Source organism: Macaca mulatta, chromosome 7, assembly GCF_049350105.2.
Source record: "Macaca mulatta isolate MMU2019108-1 chromosome 7, T2T-MMU8v2.0, whole genome shotgun sequence".
Taxonomy (NCBI): domain Eukaryota; kingdom Metazoa; phylum Chordata; class Mammalia; order Primates; family Cercopithecidae; genus Macaca; species Macaca mulatta.
The window spans coordinates 42243639-42258958 of NC_133412.1; the positions used below are offsets into that span (position 1 = coordinate 42243639).

A 15320-nucleotide genomic window follows, 5' to 3' on the forward strand; every position below is an offset into this window, starting at 1 on the left:
AGAGGCGTAACAATGGGTGTGTCTGCGTTTCTACTCCCAGAGCTTGGGCTGTACCAATCGCCTGCCAGAGGAAGGAGGTTTATGGTGGTGGCCGAGCGACCAAATCCAGGGGACTGCTGGGTGTGGTGCGAGGAGGCCGCGGCGGCGGCAGCCACTGGGCCGCGCGTGGTGTCGGGTTTGAAAACCCTAAGCGACTCCGAAGAATTATTTTCAGAACCATCCTTCCAGTACACTCCCTTTCCCCTCTAGCCCGCACACAGAGGCTGGGCTTGGCCTTGGGAAGGACCTGCCTGTGGTCCCTCACACTCCTGTTTACGCTCACAGTACCATTGTTCAGTTCTGGGCAGAACACCCCAAGGCCTGCCCAGTCCCTCCGCCGCCCCCAACTCTACATTCTTCTCTGCCTTTTTAAAGGGCATTTTACGCTTTGGCTTTCCCACCCAGCTGAAGCCCATGAGTGAGAAACTCTGAGACCTGTGCCACGTCCTAAAGGGTACAGCGGAAGCGAGTAGAGTCTCTGTCTTCAGGGAAATTTTATCCCTCTTCTTGCACAGGATGTTGAAAGAACTTACTTTTAATTATCTTTATTATGTCATTGAAGCTTGGAATTACATAGCTGGAAAGGATCTTACAGGTGAGTCTGGCTACCTCATTTTACAGATAATGATAGCTACCAAGGATTAAATTGCTCTCTCCTTTCCTTTTTCCTTTCTAGGGCTCACTCTGTCACCCAGGCTGTAGTGGAGTACAGTGGCGAAATCTCGGCTTACTGCAACCTCTGCCGTGGCGCGGTCGTGACTCACTGCCCTCGGCCTCCTGGGCTCTGGTGATCCTCCCGCCTCACCCCCCCAAGTAGCTGGAACTACAGACGCACACTCGGCTACTTTATATATATATATATATATATATGATGTCACCATGTTTCCCAGGCTGCTGATCTCGAACTCCGGAGGTCAAACGATCCACCCACCTTGTCCTCCCAAAGTCCTAGGTTTACAGGAATGAGCCACCGCACCCGGACTTCATATTTCAAATAAGGAAAAAGCAAGGCTCCCAGAGATTTTACTGAAGGTCACATAGCTGATATAGAGAGTAAAACCAAACATTGAACCCAGATTACCTGCTGGCTTAATCACTCCACGGGGCTTAGCTACTACATACGCTACACTGCTCCCAGGCTGTTAGCGGTACAGGGTGGTGACTGAAAGTTGTCTAGGTTCTTGGCGTCTTGAACAAAGAATTGGACAAAATGCCCATCAAAGCAAAGAGAGAATGAAGCAACAAAATAACAAAAGCAGGGATTTTTTGAAAACGAAAGTACCGGCCGGGCGCGGTGGCTCAAGCCTGTAATCCCAGCACTTTGGGAGGCCGAGACGGGCGGATCACGAGGTCAGGAGATCGAGACCATCCTGGCTGACACAGTGAAACCCCGTCTCTACTAAAAAAATACAAAAAAAAAAAAAAAAAACTAGCCGGGAGAGGTGGCGGGCGCCTGTAGTCCCAGCTACTCGGGAGGCTGAGGCAGGAGAATGGCGTGAACCTGGGAGGCGGAGCTTGCAGTGAGCCAAGATCACACCACTGCACTCCAGCCTGGGCGGCAGAGCGAGACTCTGTCTCAAAAAAAAAAAAAAAAAGAGAAAAGAAAACGAAAGTACCACCAGGCGCGGTGGCTCACGCCTGTAATCCCAGCACTTTGAGAGGCCGAGATGGGGGGATCACTTGAGGTCAGCAGTTCCAGACCACCCTCACCAACATGGTGAAACCCTGTCTCTACTAAAAATACAAAAATTGCCGGGTGTTGTGGTGGGCACCTATAATCCCAGCTGCTTGGAAGGCTGAGGCATGAGAATCACTTGAACCCAGGAGGCAGAAGTTGCAGTGAGCCTTGATCGTGCCACGGCACTCCAGCCTGGGCGACAGAGCGAGAACTTGTCTCAAAACAAACAACAACAAAAAATCAAAAACGAAAGTACACTCCACAGTGTGGGAGGGGACCTGAGATACAGAATTTTCTTGGGTTCAAATACCCGCTGGAAGTTTCCCATTGGCAACTTTATGCTTACTTCATGTAACTGAAGTGGTAGCCACAATCAGTCTGATTGGTTGCAGACAGCAACCATTCAGAGGCCAGAGTGAAGTCACAAAGTTGCAAACAAAGACTGGACCCACACTCAGTATGATTTGTTGCAGACAGCCAATCTCCCATCTGCCATGTAGGAAAGGTCAAAGGGAGTAGCCTTTGGTTCTTTTGTTACTCAGGCAAGGAAAGTTAGGGTTTTCCTTTTTTTTTTTTTTTTGAGAGATGGACTCTCACTCTGTGCTCTGTCACCCAGGCCAGAGTGTAGTGGCGGGATCTCGGCTCACTGCAACCTCTGCCTCCTGGGTTCAAGCGATTTTTCTGCCTCAACTTCCCAAGTAGCTGGGACTACAGGTGTGTGCCACCAGCCCATTTAGTTTTTGTATATTTAGTAGAGATGGGGTTTCACCATATTGGCCAGGCTGTTCTCTTGAACTCCTGACCTCGTGATCCACCTGCCTCGGCCTCCCAAAGTGCTGGAATTACAGGCGTGAGCCACCGTGTCCAGCCAGGGTATTCTTTTTCTTTTCTTTTCTTTTTTTTTGAGATGGAGCCTCCATCTGTCACCAGGCTGGAGTGTAGTGGTGCTATCTTGGCTCACTGCAACCTCTGCCTCCCCCATTCAAGTGATTCTCCTGCCTCAGCCTCCCAAGTAGCTAGGACTACAGGTGCATGCCACCATACCCAACTAATTTTTGTATATTTAATAGAGATGGGGTTTCAACATGTTGGCCTGGATGGTCTCGATCTCTTGACCTCATGATCTGCCTGCCTAGGCCTCCCAAAGTGATGGGATTACAGGTGTGAGCCACTGTGCCCAGCCGGGTTTTCCTTTTAATTTAGTTCTAGGAAGTCGGCGTGAAACAGCCTTGGGTTCTCTGCCTTCAGACCCTATTCTTCTGCCTCAAGGTGACTGGCCTAGCTTCATGAAAGCTATAACCTGGACTAGAATGTCAGCTAATAACAGCCACTGCAATGCCTTTCCAGTGGATGCTACCCTAAGCAGGTTTCCATGTCTCAAGCCTCTGTTTTCTCAAAATGGGAGAAACATAAAAATATTCTAAAATTGATTGGTGATAGTTGCACAACCCCATGACTATACTAAAAGCCATTGAATCAAATGCTTTGAATGCTTAGATTGTATGGTATGTGAATTATATCTCCATAAATCTTTTAGAAATCTTTTTTTTTTTTTGAGACAGGTTGTCACTCTGCCACCCAGGCTGGAGTACAGTGGCACAGTCACAGCTCATGGCAGCCTTGACCTTCCTGCTCAAGCGATCCTCCCATCTCAGCCTCCCAAGTGGTTGGAACTACAGGTGACTGCCACCATGCCTAGCAAATTTTTGTATATTTTATAGAGACTAGGGTCTCACCATGTTGCCCAGGCTAGTCTTAAACTCCTGGGCTCAAGAGATCTGCCAGCCTCAGCCTCCCAGAGTGCTGGGATTACAGGCGTGTGCCACCATACCTGGCTGGAAAGAAATCTTGGGAGATATTTTTCTTCTTCAGTGTTGTCTTGACATACATTGAATATCAGTGGCATGCGTCATTGTATATGAGTAAATGAGCAGGTTAAGAAAAATTTTTGGCTGGGTGTGGTGGCTCATGCCTGTAATCCCACCACTTTGGGAAGCTGAGGCAGGTGGATCACGAGGTCAGGAGTTCAAGACCATCCTGGCCAAGATGGTGAAACCCCATCTTTACTAAAAATACAAAAATTAGCCGGGTGTGGTGGCAGGTGCCTGTAATCCCAGCTACTCGGGAGTCTGAGGCAAGAGAATCACTTGAACTCAGGAAACAGAGGTTGCAGTGAGCTGAGATTGCACCACTGCACTCCAGCCTGGGCGACAGCAAGACTCCATCTCAAAAAAAAAAGAGAGAAAAATTTTCAAGGTCATTACGGTAGGCAGAATAATGACCCCCTTTCCCAAAAATGTCCATGTTCAAATCCCCAGAATTTGTGAATATTATCTTATGTTGGCAAAAGGGACTTTGCAGGTATGATTAAGTTTTTTTTTTTTTTTTCTTTTTTTTGAGATGGAGTTTTGCTCTCGTTGCCCAGGCTGGACTGCAATGGCACGATCTCGAAACCTCCACCTCCGGGGTTCAAGCGAATCTCCTGCCTCAGCCTCCCTAGTAGCTGGGATTATAGTCATGTGCCACCACACCCGCCTAATTTTGTATTTTTAGTAGAGACGGGGTTTCTCCATGTTTGGTTAGGCTGGTCTTGAACTCCCTACCTCAGGTGATCCTCCCGCCTCGGCCTCCCAAAGTGCTGGGATTATAGGCATTAGTCACCACGCCCAGTCATGATTAAGTTTTTTGAGATGAAGATGTTATTCTGGATTATGTGAGTGGCCCAATGTAATCACAGGGGAAAGAAGGAAACAGGAATCAGAGAAGATATGACAAAGGAAGTAGAGTTGAGAGAGGGAGACATGAAGATGTTACTGCTGGCTTTGAGGATGGAGGCAAGGGCCACAGACTAAAACAAGGAAGGCAGGAGGCCTCTAGAAGCTGGAAAGGGCAGGGAAATGGATTCTCTTCTGGAGTCTCCAGAAGGAAAACAGCTTTTGATTTTAGCACAGTAGGACACATTTCAGACTCTTGGTTTCCAGAATGACAAGATAATAAATTTGTGTTGTTTGAAATCACTAGGGCCGGGCGCGGTGGCTCAAGCCTGTAATCCCAGCACTTTGGGAGGCTGAGACGGGCGGATCACGAGGTCAGGAGATCGAGACCATCTTGGCTAACACAGTGAAACCCCGTCTCTACTAAAAATACAAAAAACTAGCCGGGCGAGGTGGCGGGCGCCTGTAGTCCCAGCTACTCGGGAGGCTGAGGCAGGAGAATGGCGTGAACCCGGGAGGCGGAGCTTGCAGTGAGCTGAGATCTGGCCACTGCACTCCAGCCTGGGCGGCAGAGCGAGACTCCATCTCAAAAAAAAAAAAAAAAAAGAAAAAAAGAAATCACTAAATGTATGATAATTTATTATAGCAGCCACAGCAATAAGAAACAAATACAGTCACATAGAGAGAAAATGAAGAGCTGGGATTATGAACCCAGGTCTGTTTCTAAAGCCTGTGCTCTCTCTTTCCACTGCCCTCTGCTTACAATAGGCCTAGTGCACTTACACACAGGGGAAGTCAAATCTCTTACCCTGTTTCTGTGTGCAATACCCCAGACTGCTTCAAGGAAAGGCAACAGAATGTCCCAACAGATTTTCTCTTAATATGTTTTTTTTGCTTTGGCTTTCAAACTTTTTAAAAAAAATTGTGGAAAAATATACATGATATTTATCATTTTAATTATTTTTAAGTGTATAATTCATGACATTAAGTACCTTCCAAATGTATAACCATCACCACAATTTATTTATTAATTAATTTATTTAATTTATTTATTTTGAGACAGAGTCTTGCTCTGCTGTCCAGGCTGGAGTGCAATGGCACAATCTTGGCTCACTGCAACCTCTGCCTCCTGGGTTCAAGCGATTTTCCTGCCTCAGCTTCCTGAGCAGCTGGGACTACAGGCACCTGCCACCATGCCCGGCTAATTTTTGTATTTTTAGTAGAGACGGGGTTTCACTATACTGGCCAGACTGGTCTCGAACTCCTGACCTCAGGCGATCCACCTGCCTCAGCCTCCAAAAGTGCTGGGATTATAGGCATGAGCCACTGCACCTGGCCACAATTTATTTATTTTTTTTCACTTCCCCCCACAATTTATTTTTAAGCGTTTTCATTATTTCACGTGGAAACTTCATCCAGTCCAGGTGTGGTGGCTCACACCTATAATCCCAGTATTTGGGGAGGCCAAGGTGGGTGGATTACCTGAGGTCAGGAGTTCAAGGCCAGCCTGACCAACAAAGTGAAACCCCATCTCTACTAAAAATACAAAAATCAGCCGGGCATGGTAGCAGGCGCCTATAATCCCAACTACTCGGGAGACTGAGACAGGAGAATCGCTTGAACCCGGGAGATGGAGGTTGCAGTGAGCCGAGATTACGCCACTGCACTCCAGCCTAGGCAACAGAGCGAGACTCCATCTCAAAGAAAAGAAAAATGAAACTTCGGCCGGGCGCGGTGGCTCAAGCCTGTAATCCCAGCACTTTGGGAGGCCGAGATGGGCGGATCACGAGGTCAGGAGTTCGAGACCATCCTGGCTAACACGTTGAAACCCCGTCTCTACTAAAAAATACAAAAAACTAGCCGGGCGAGGTGGCGGGCGCCTGTAGTCCTGGCTACTCGGGAGGCTGAGGCAGGAGAATGGCGTAAAAACCCGGGAGGCAGAGCTTGCAGTGAGCTGAGATCCGGCCACTGCACTCCACCCTGGGCAACACAGCGAGACTCCATCTCAAAAAAAAAAAAAAGAAAAGAAAAATGAAACTTCATCCATTAGGCAGTAATTCATCATTCCTACCTCCTCTCACACCTTAGTTCTCTCATTTTATGATGAAAATATCCAGGCCAGTCACGGTGGCTCAGGCCTGTAATCCCAGCACTTTGGGAGGCTAAGGCGGGCAGATTGTGAGGTCAAGAGATCGAGACCATCCTGGCCAACATGGTGAAACCCTGTCTCTACTAAAAATACAAAAATTAACTGGGTGTGGTGGTGCACGCCTGTAGTCCCAGCTACTCGAGAGGCTGAGACAGGAGAATCTCTTGAACCCAGGAAGTGGAGGTTGCAGTGAGTTGAGATCACACCACTGCCCTCAAGCCTGGTGACAGAGCAAGACTCTGTCTCAAAAAAAAAAAAAAAAAAAAAAAATCCAAGCATATACAGAAAGATCGAATGAATTGTACAGTGAACACTGATATAATCATCACCAATCTACAATATTTTACGGTATTTGTTTTATCACATCCATACATCTATCCATCTCTTTGTTATATACTTCAAAGTTATAGAGACGAGTACATTTCACTTCTAACACTAGAGCATACATAGCATTAACCAGAATTTACGTTTACCTTTTTAAAAAATTTTTTTGTTTGTGCCCTGTGCGGTGGCTCACACCTGTAATCCCAGCACTTTGGGAGGCTGAGGCAGACAGATCACGAGGTCAGGAGTTCAAGACCAGCCTGGCCAAAATGGTGAAATCCTGTCTGTACTATAAATACAAAAATTAGCTAGGCGTGGTGGCATGCGTCTGTAATCCCAGGTAGTCGGGAGGCTGAGGCAGAAGAATCGCTTGAATCCAGGAGGCGGAGGATGCAGTGAGCCGAGATCTCGCCACCACACTCCAGCTTGGGTGACAGAACCAAAGCACACTTCATCTAAAAAAAAAAAAATTTTAGGCCGGGCGCGGTGGCTCAAGCCTGTAATCCCAGCACTTTGGGAGGCCGAGGCGGGTGGATCACGAAGTCAGGAGATCGAGACCATCCTGGCTAACATGGTGAAACCCCGTCTCTACTAAAAATACAAAAAACTAGCCGGGCGTGGTGGCGGGCGCCTGTAGTCCCAGCTACTCAGAGGCTGAGGCAGGAGAATGGCGTAAACCCGGGAGGCGGAGCTTGCAGTGAGCCGAGATCGGGCCACTGCACTCCAGCCTGGGTGACACAGCGAGACTCCGTCTCAAAAAAAAAAAAAAAAAAAATTTTTTTTGTTTGTTTGAGACAGTTTTGCTCTTGTTTTTTTTTTTTTTTTTTGGAGATGGAGTCTTGCTCTGTTGCCCAAGCTAGAGTGCAGTGGCACAATCTCGGCTCACTGCAAACTCCACCTCCCAGTTTCAAGCCATTCTCCTGCCTCAGTCTCCCGAGTAGCTGGGGCTACAGGCGCCTGCCACCATGCCCGGCTAATTTTTTGTTTTTTGTTTTTTTTTTTTTTTTTGAGACGGAGTCTCGCTCTGTCGCCCAGGCTGGAGTGTGGTGGCCGGATCTCAGCTCACTGCAAGCTCCGCCTTCCGGGTTCCCGCCATTCTCCTGCCTCAGCCTCCCGAGTAGCTGGGACTACAGGCGCCCGCTACCTCGCCCGGCTAGTTTTTTGTCTTTTTTTGGTAGAGACGGGGTTTCACCGTGTTAGCCAGGATGGTCTTGATCTCCTGACCTCGTGATCCGCCCGTCTTGGCCTCCCAAAGTGCTGGGATTACAAGCTTGAGCCACCGCGCCCGGCCAATTTTTTGTATTTTTAGTAGAGACGGAGTTTCACTGTGTTAGCCAAGATGATCTCGATCTCCTGACCTCATGATCCACCTGCCTTGGCCTCCCAAAGTGCTGGGATTACGGGTGTGAGCCACCATGCCCAGCCCTTGTATTTTTAGTAGAGACCAGGTTTCACCCTGTTGGCTAGGCTGGTCTTGAACTCCTGACCTCAGGTGATCTTGCCACCTCGACCTCCCAAAGTGCTGAGATTACAGGCATGAGCCACCGTGCTCAGATTTTTTTTTTTTTCTAAAATTAAAAAGGCCAGATGTTGTAGCACATGCCTGTAATCCCATCACTTTGGGAGGTCAAGGCAGGAGGAGCACTTGAGCCCAGGAGTTCCTGACCAGCCTGGCCATCCAGGTGAGACCCCCATCTCTACCAAAAAAAAAAAAAAAAAAAAAGCTAGACGTGGTGGCACATGCCTATGGTCCCAGCTACTTGGGAGGCTGAGGCTAGAGGATGACTTGAACTGAGGCGGCCAATGCTGCAGTGAGCTGTGATCACACCATTGCACTCCAGCCTGGGCAACAGAGCAAGACTCTGTCTCATAAAAAAAAATAATGAATTACATTTAAAAATCTTTTTAGAGACAGAGTCTCACTCTGTTCGCCAGGCTGGACTCAAATACTTGGGCTCAAGTGATCCTTTGGACTCAGCCTGTCTAGTAGCTGGTGCAACAGGTGCATGCCTGGCTATGTTTACTTTTTTTTTGAGACGGAGTCTTACCCTGTCACCCAGGCTGGAGTGCAATGGCACGATCTCGGCCTCCCATGTTCAAACCATTCTCCTGCCTCAGCCTCCCAAGTTGCTGGGATTACAGGCGCCCACCACCACACCCAGCTAATTTTTGTATTTTTAGTAGAGATGGGGGTTTCACCATGTTGACCAGGCTGGTCTCGAACTCCTGACCTCATGATCCGCCCACCTCGGCCTCTCAAAGTGCTGGATTACAGGCATGAGCCACCGCTCCTGGCCTTTTTTTTTTTGAGATGGAGTCTTGCTCTGTCACCCAGGCTGGAGTGCAGTAGGTGATCTTGGCTCACTGCAGCCTTCACCTCCTAGGTTCAACTGATTCTCCTGCCTCAGCCTCTGGAGCAGCTAGGACTACAGGTGTGCACCCCCATGCCCAGCTAATTTTTGTGTTTTTAGTAGACACGGGGTTTACCATGTTGACAAGCTGGTCTTGAACTCCTGACATTAGGTGATCTGCCCGCCTCAGCCTTCCAAAGTACTGGGATTGGCCGGGCGCGGTGACTCAAGCCTGTAATCCCAGCACTTTGGGAGGCCGAGACGGGCGGATCACGAGGTCAGGAGATCGAGACCATCCTGGCTAACACGGTGAAACCCCGTCTCTACTAAGAAATACAAAAAACTAGCCGGGCGAGGTGGCAGGCGCCTGTGGTCCCAGCTACTCGGGAGGCTGAGGCCGGAGAATGGCGTGAACCCGGGAGGCGGAGCTTGCAGTGAGCTGAGATCCGGCCACTGCACTCCAGCCTGGGCTACAGAGCCAGACTCCGTCTCAAAAAAAAAAAAACAAAAACAAAAAAACTAGCCGGGAGAGGTGGCGGGCGCCTGTAGTCCCAGCTACTCGGGAGGCTAAGGCAGGAGAATGGTCTAAACCCGGGAGGCGGAGCTTGCAGTGAGCTGAGATCCGGCCACTGCACCCCAGCCTGGGCGACAGAGCAAGACTCTGTCTCAAAAAAAAATAAAAAAACAAAAAACAAAAAACAAAAAAAAAAAAACAAAGTACTGGGATTACAGGAGTGAGCCACTGTGCCAGCCTACTTTTTGTGTGTGTGTGTGTGTGACAGAATCTTGCTCTGTCACCCAAGCTGGAGTGCAGTGCTGCGATCGTGGCTCACTGCAACTGGCTCACTGCAGCCTCTGCCTCCCAGGTTCTTCAAGCCTTTCTTGTGCCTCAGCCTCTCAAGTAGCTGGGATTATAGGCACGCGCCACCATACCTGGCTAATTTTTTGTATTTTTAGTAGAGTCAGGGTTTCACCATGTTGGCTAGGCTGGTCTTGAACTCCTGACTTTAAGTGATCCACCTGCCTCACCCTCCCAAAGTGCTGGGATTACAGGTGTGAACCACTGTGCCCAGCCCTGCCTTTTTTTTTTTTTTTTTTTTTTTTTTTTTTTTTTTTTTGAGGCAGAGTCTTACTCTGTCTCCCAGGCTGGAGTGCAGTGGTGTAATCACAGATCACTGCAACCTCTATGTCCCAGGCAGAGACAGGGTCTCACTATGTTGCCCAAGCTGGTCTGGAACTCCTGGGCTCAAGCAACCCTCTAGCCTGGACCTCCCAAAGTACTGGGATTATAGGCATGAGCCATTGCACACAGCCTTATGTTTACTTTTTTTTTTTTTTTTTTTGAGACAGAGTCTCGCTCTGTTGCCCAGGCTGGAGTGTAGTGGCCTGATCTCAGCCCACAGCAACCTCCCCCTCCTGAGTTCAAGTGATTTTCGTGCCTCAGCCTCCTGAGTAGCTGAGACTACAGGTGTGCACCACCACAACTGGCTAATTTTTGTATTCTTACTAGAGACAGGGTTTCTAGTAAGAAACCTGCTTTCTAGCCATATTGGCTAGGCTGATCTCCAACTCCTGACCTCAGGTGATCCACCCACCTCAACCTCCCAAAGTGCTGGGATTACAGGTGCGTGCCACTGTGCCGGACTTTTTTCTTTTTCTTTTTTCTGAGACGGGGTCTGGCTCTGTCACACAGGCTGGAGTGCAAGATCTTCACTCACTGCAACTTCTGCCTCCTGGGCTCAAGACAGCCTCCCACCTCAGCCTCCCAAGTAGCTGGGGTTACAGGCACACACCACTATGCCCAACTAACTTTTGTATTTTTTGTAGAGATGAGGTCTCACTATGCTGCCCAGGCTGGTCTCAAACTCCTGCATTCAACCAATCTGCCCGCCTTGGCCTCCCAAAGTGCTAGGATTATAGGCGTGAGGCACCACGCCCACCCGACCATGTTTACATGTTTAATGTAAACTTCACATACAGTGAAACACACAAATCTTAAGGGTATCATTAGAGGACCTTTGCAAATTAATATACCTGTGTAGCCCAAACCCCTATCAGGATCTACAACTGTGCTGTCCAATACAGTGGCCACTAGCCACATGTGGCTATTTTAATTTAAACTTAAATCAATTAAAATTAAGTGAAACTCAAATCCAGTGCTCAATTGCTACATGTGGTTAGTGGCTATTACATTTGGATAGCACAGATAGGGAACAATTTCCTTCACTGCATGAAATTGTAAGAATATTATTATCACCTAGAAACTTCCTTTGTGCCCCTTCTCAGACAATCTCCACCCTCAGTCCTCAGACAACCTCTGTTCTGATTTTCTTTTCTTTTCTTTTTTTTTTTTTTGAGACAGTCTTGCTCTGTTGCCCAGGCTGGAGTGCAGTGGCCGGATCTCAGCTCACTGCAAGCTCCGCCTCCCGGGTTTACGCCATTCTCCTGCCTCAGCCTCCCGAGTAGCTGGAACTACAGGCGCCCACCACCTCGTCCAGCTAGTTTTTTTTGTATTTTTTAGTAGAGACGGGTTTTCACCGTGTTAGCCAGGATGGTCTCGATCTCCTGACCTCGTGATCCACCCGTCTCGGCCTCCCAAAGTGCTGGGATTACAGGCGTGAGCCACCGCGCCCAGCTGATTTTCTTTTCTTTTTTTTTTTTTTTTTTTGAGACGGAGTCTCGCTGTGTCGCCCAGGCTGGAGTGCAGTGGCGCGATCTCGGCTCACTGCAAGCTCCGCCTCCCGGGTTCACGCCATTCTCCTGCCTCAGCCTCCCGAGTAGCTGGGACTACAGGCGCCTACAACCGCGCCCGGCTAATTTTTTGTATTTTTAGTAGAGACAGGGTTTCACCGTGGTCTCGATCTCCTGACCTTGTGATCCGCCCACCTCGGCCTCCCAAAGTGCTGGGATTACAGGCGTGAGCCACCGCGCCTGGCCCTGATTTTATTTTCAACCGTGGATTAGTTTAGCCTGTTCTAGCTTTTTTTTTTTTTTTTTTTTTTTTTTTTTTTTTTTTTTTTTTGAGACGGAGTCTTGCTCTGTCGCCCGGGCTGGAGTGCAGTGGTGTGATCTTGGCCCACTGCAACCTCCGCCTTCCGGGTTCAAGCGATTCACCTGCCTCAGCCTCCCGAGTGGCTGGGACTACAGGCAAGTGCCACTACACCTGGCTAATTTTTTGTATTTTTAGTAGAGATGGGGTTTCACCGTGTTGGTCTGGCTGGCCTTGAACTCCCAACCTCAGGTGATCCGTCCGCCTCGGCCTCCCAAAGTTCTGGGATTACAGGTGTGAGCCACTGAGCCCGGCTGGATTTATGCTTTTATTATTATTTATTATTATTATTATTATTATTTTGAGACGGAGTCTCGCTCTGTCACCCAGGCTGGAGTGCAGTGGCGCAATCTCGGTCCACTGCAACCTTCACCTCCTGGGTTCATGCCATTCTCGTGCCTCAGCCTCCCGAGTAGCTGGGACTACAGGCGCCTGCCACCACGCCCGGCTAATTTTTTGTATTTTTAGTAGAAACGGGGTTTCGCCATGTCGCCCTGGCTGGTCTCGAACTCCTTACAAGTGATCCACCCGCCTCGGCCTTCCCAAGTGCTGGAATTACAGGCGTGGGCCACTGCGCCCGGCCGGGATTTATGTTTTAATTTACTTTGACTAAATACCTAGGTGAGAAATTCTGGGTCATAGAATAATTGTATATTTAGTTTTTTTTTTTTTTTTTTTTTTTTTTTTAGACGGAGTCTCGCTCTGCCACCCAGGCTGGAGTGCAGTGGCCGGATCTCAGCTCACTGCAAGCTCCGCCTCCCGGGTTCACGCCATTCTCCTGCCTCAGCCTCCCAAGTAGCTGGGACTACAGGCGCCCGCCACCTCGCCCGGCTAGTTTTTTGTATTTTTTAGTAGAGACGGGGTTTCACCGTGTCAGCCAGGATGGTCTCGATCTCCTGACCTCGTGATCCGCCCGTCTCGGCCTCCCAAAGTGCTGGGATTACAGGCTTGAGCCACCGCGCCCGGCCGAATAATTGTATATTTAGTTTTATATGAAACTGCAAGATCTTTCTCCAAAGTGGTTGTACTCCCCGCACAGGTTTTTGTCTGAGCAACAAACTCCCTGAACAGAAAGGTATCGAACGTGCAACTAGACACCGCCTGGTGGTGGATTAATGGTTCTCGGGTCTTCGCTCCTCCCCGCTGCCCGCGCCGTGGTCCTACCAGCTGCATCCTGATTGGCCGGCGTCGAAGGGAGGCGGGGCCAGAGGGAGCCCTTATTCCTGCGGCTGTACTTCCCTTCGACTTCGGGCAGTTCTCGGCATCCGCCCGGCAGTCTGCTCACTGCTGCCGCCGTAAGGTCAGTCTGGATTGAGGTGCAACGCTGCTCTCGGATCTCTTCGCCCAACGCAAAGCCTGGTTTGGAGGCAAGATCTCAAGAGGAAAGGGTTTTCTTCATTTTGAAATTTCCTTCTCGGAATATCCTTCCACATGTCTTATCTGTTCGCTCTCATTGAGAAGTCTCGGTTCAGTCCCTGGCTCATTAATAACAGCTACAATGACATTAGCACAGAGGGGGTTACAAAATGCATTTTTGGCATTATCTCATGTGATACTCAAAAGGCCCCGTCCCCTCCACCTTAGGATCCTTTCTCTCCAAGCTTTTTGCCCTCCCGCTTTCGCAGCCCGAAGCTTAAAAGGACAGCCTGTAGAGGAGCTGAACGGGAAACGGTATTTATTTTACTTTCTTCTAGCTTCCACAGCAGGACGGCACCTTGCACTGTCATCACCGGGCAGCGGACACTCATTTACTCATTTTGTTGAATCTCTCATACAGCTGATCCTCTCTTAACTTCCACGACTTCACACTCCCCTCATTTCTTCTTGTCTACTGGCTGCTCCATGTTAATCTCCTTTGCTAACACCTCTTCCTCATTAGACCTCTCACTGATCCTCCCCTCCCCTTTCCTCTCCTGCCCTCCCTGCCTCCCTTCCTTCCTTTCCTCCTTCCCTTCCTTCCTTCCCTCCCTCCATCTCTCCCTCCCTCCCTCCCTCTTTCCTTTCTTCTTTGGTGACTCAATTATCAACTACATGATGATTCCCAACATTCTATCTCCAGCCTGCCCTTCTTCCCGGAACACCAAACAATATCTCCATTTGTCTTCCTGATATTTCCACATGAATGCCAATAGGCATGTCAGACTCACTTTCTCCAAAACAGAGGTTTTAATCTCCTTCCCCAGTTTTCCTCCTGTCTTTATCATCTCAGTAAATGGCACCACCAGTGTGGACTCAGTTAAAAAACCCACACCATATCCCTGATTTGTTTCTTTAACTGCCACATCCAACCAACCATTGAAACTTGATGTTTCTTGTCTTTTTTTTTTTTTCTTTCTTTCTTTTTTTTTTTAAGACGGAGTTTTGCTCTTGTTGCTCAGGCTGGAGTGCAATGGCGCCATCTCAGCTTACCGCAACCTATGCCTCCAGGTTCAAGCAGTTCTCCTGCCTCAGCCTTCTGAGTAGCTTGGGATTACAAGCATGCACCACCACACCTGGCTAACTTTGTAATTTTAGTAGAGATGGGGTTTCTCCATGTTGGTCAGGCTAGCCTCGAACTCCCGACCTCAGGTGATCCGTCCGCCTCGGCCTCCCAAAGTTCTGGGATTACAGGCGTGAGTCACTCTGCCCGACCTTTTTTTTTTTTTTTTTTTTAACAAGGTCTTGCTCTGTCACCCAGGCTGGCAATTGTTGTAGCTCACTGCAGTCTCCAACTCCTGGCCTTCAGCAATCCTCCTGCCTCAGCCTCATAAATAGCTGGGACTAAAAGGTGTGCAGCACCATGCCTGGCTAATTTATTTTTACAATTTTTTTTGTAGAGATAGAGTCTCACTATGTTGCCCAAGTTGGAAGGTAGGGTCTTTCAAGACGTATAAATCAGATTTTGCAGCTGGTATAGTTAAAAGCCCTCAATGCCTCCCTAAGACTATTCATTTTAGAATAAAACCCACAGTCCTTACCGTAGCCTGAAGTCAATTCCCCCTTCTGTGCAATGTGACCTCAAGCCTACTGCTCTCCC

The 15320-nt window shown here is 48.8% G+C and overlaps 1 long non-coding RNA gene across 1 annotated transcript; it reads left to right on the top strand.

The window, feature by feature from the left end:
* Positions 1-87: 87 nt before the first annotated feature.
* Positions 88-1651, top strand: LOC144329927 (uncharacterized). Its single transcript, XR_013395673.1, has 2 exons — positions 88-634; positions 716-1651. It is a non-coding gene; the product is annotated as an uncharacterized LOC144329927 (long non-coding RNA).
* Positions 1652-15320: the final 13669 nt, after the last annotated feature.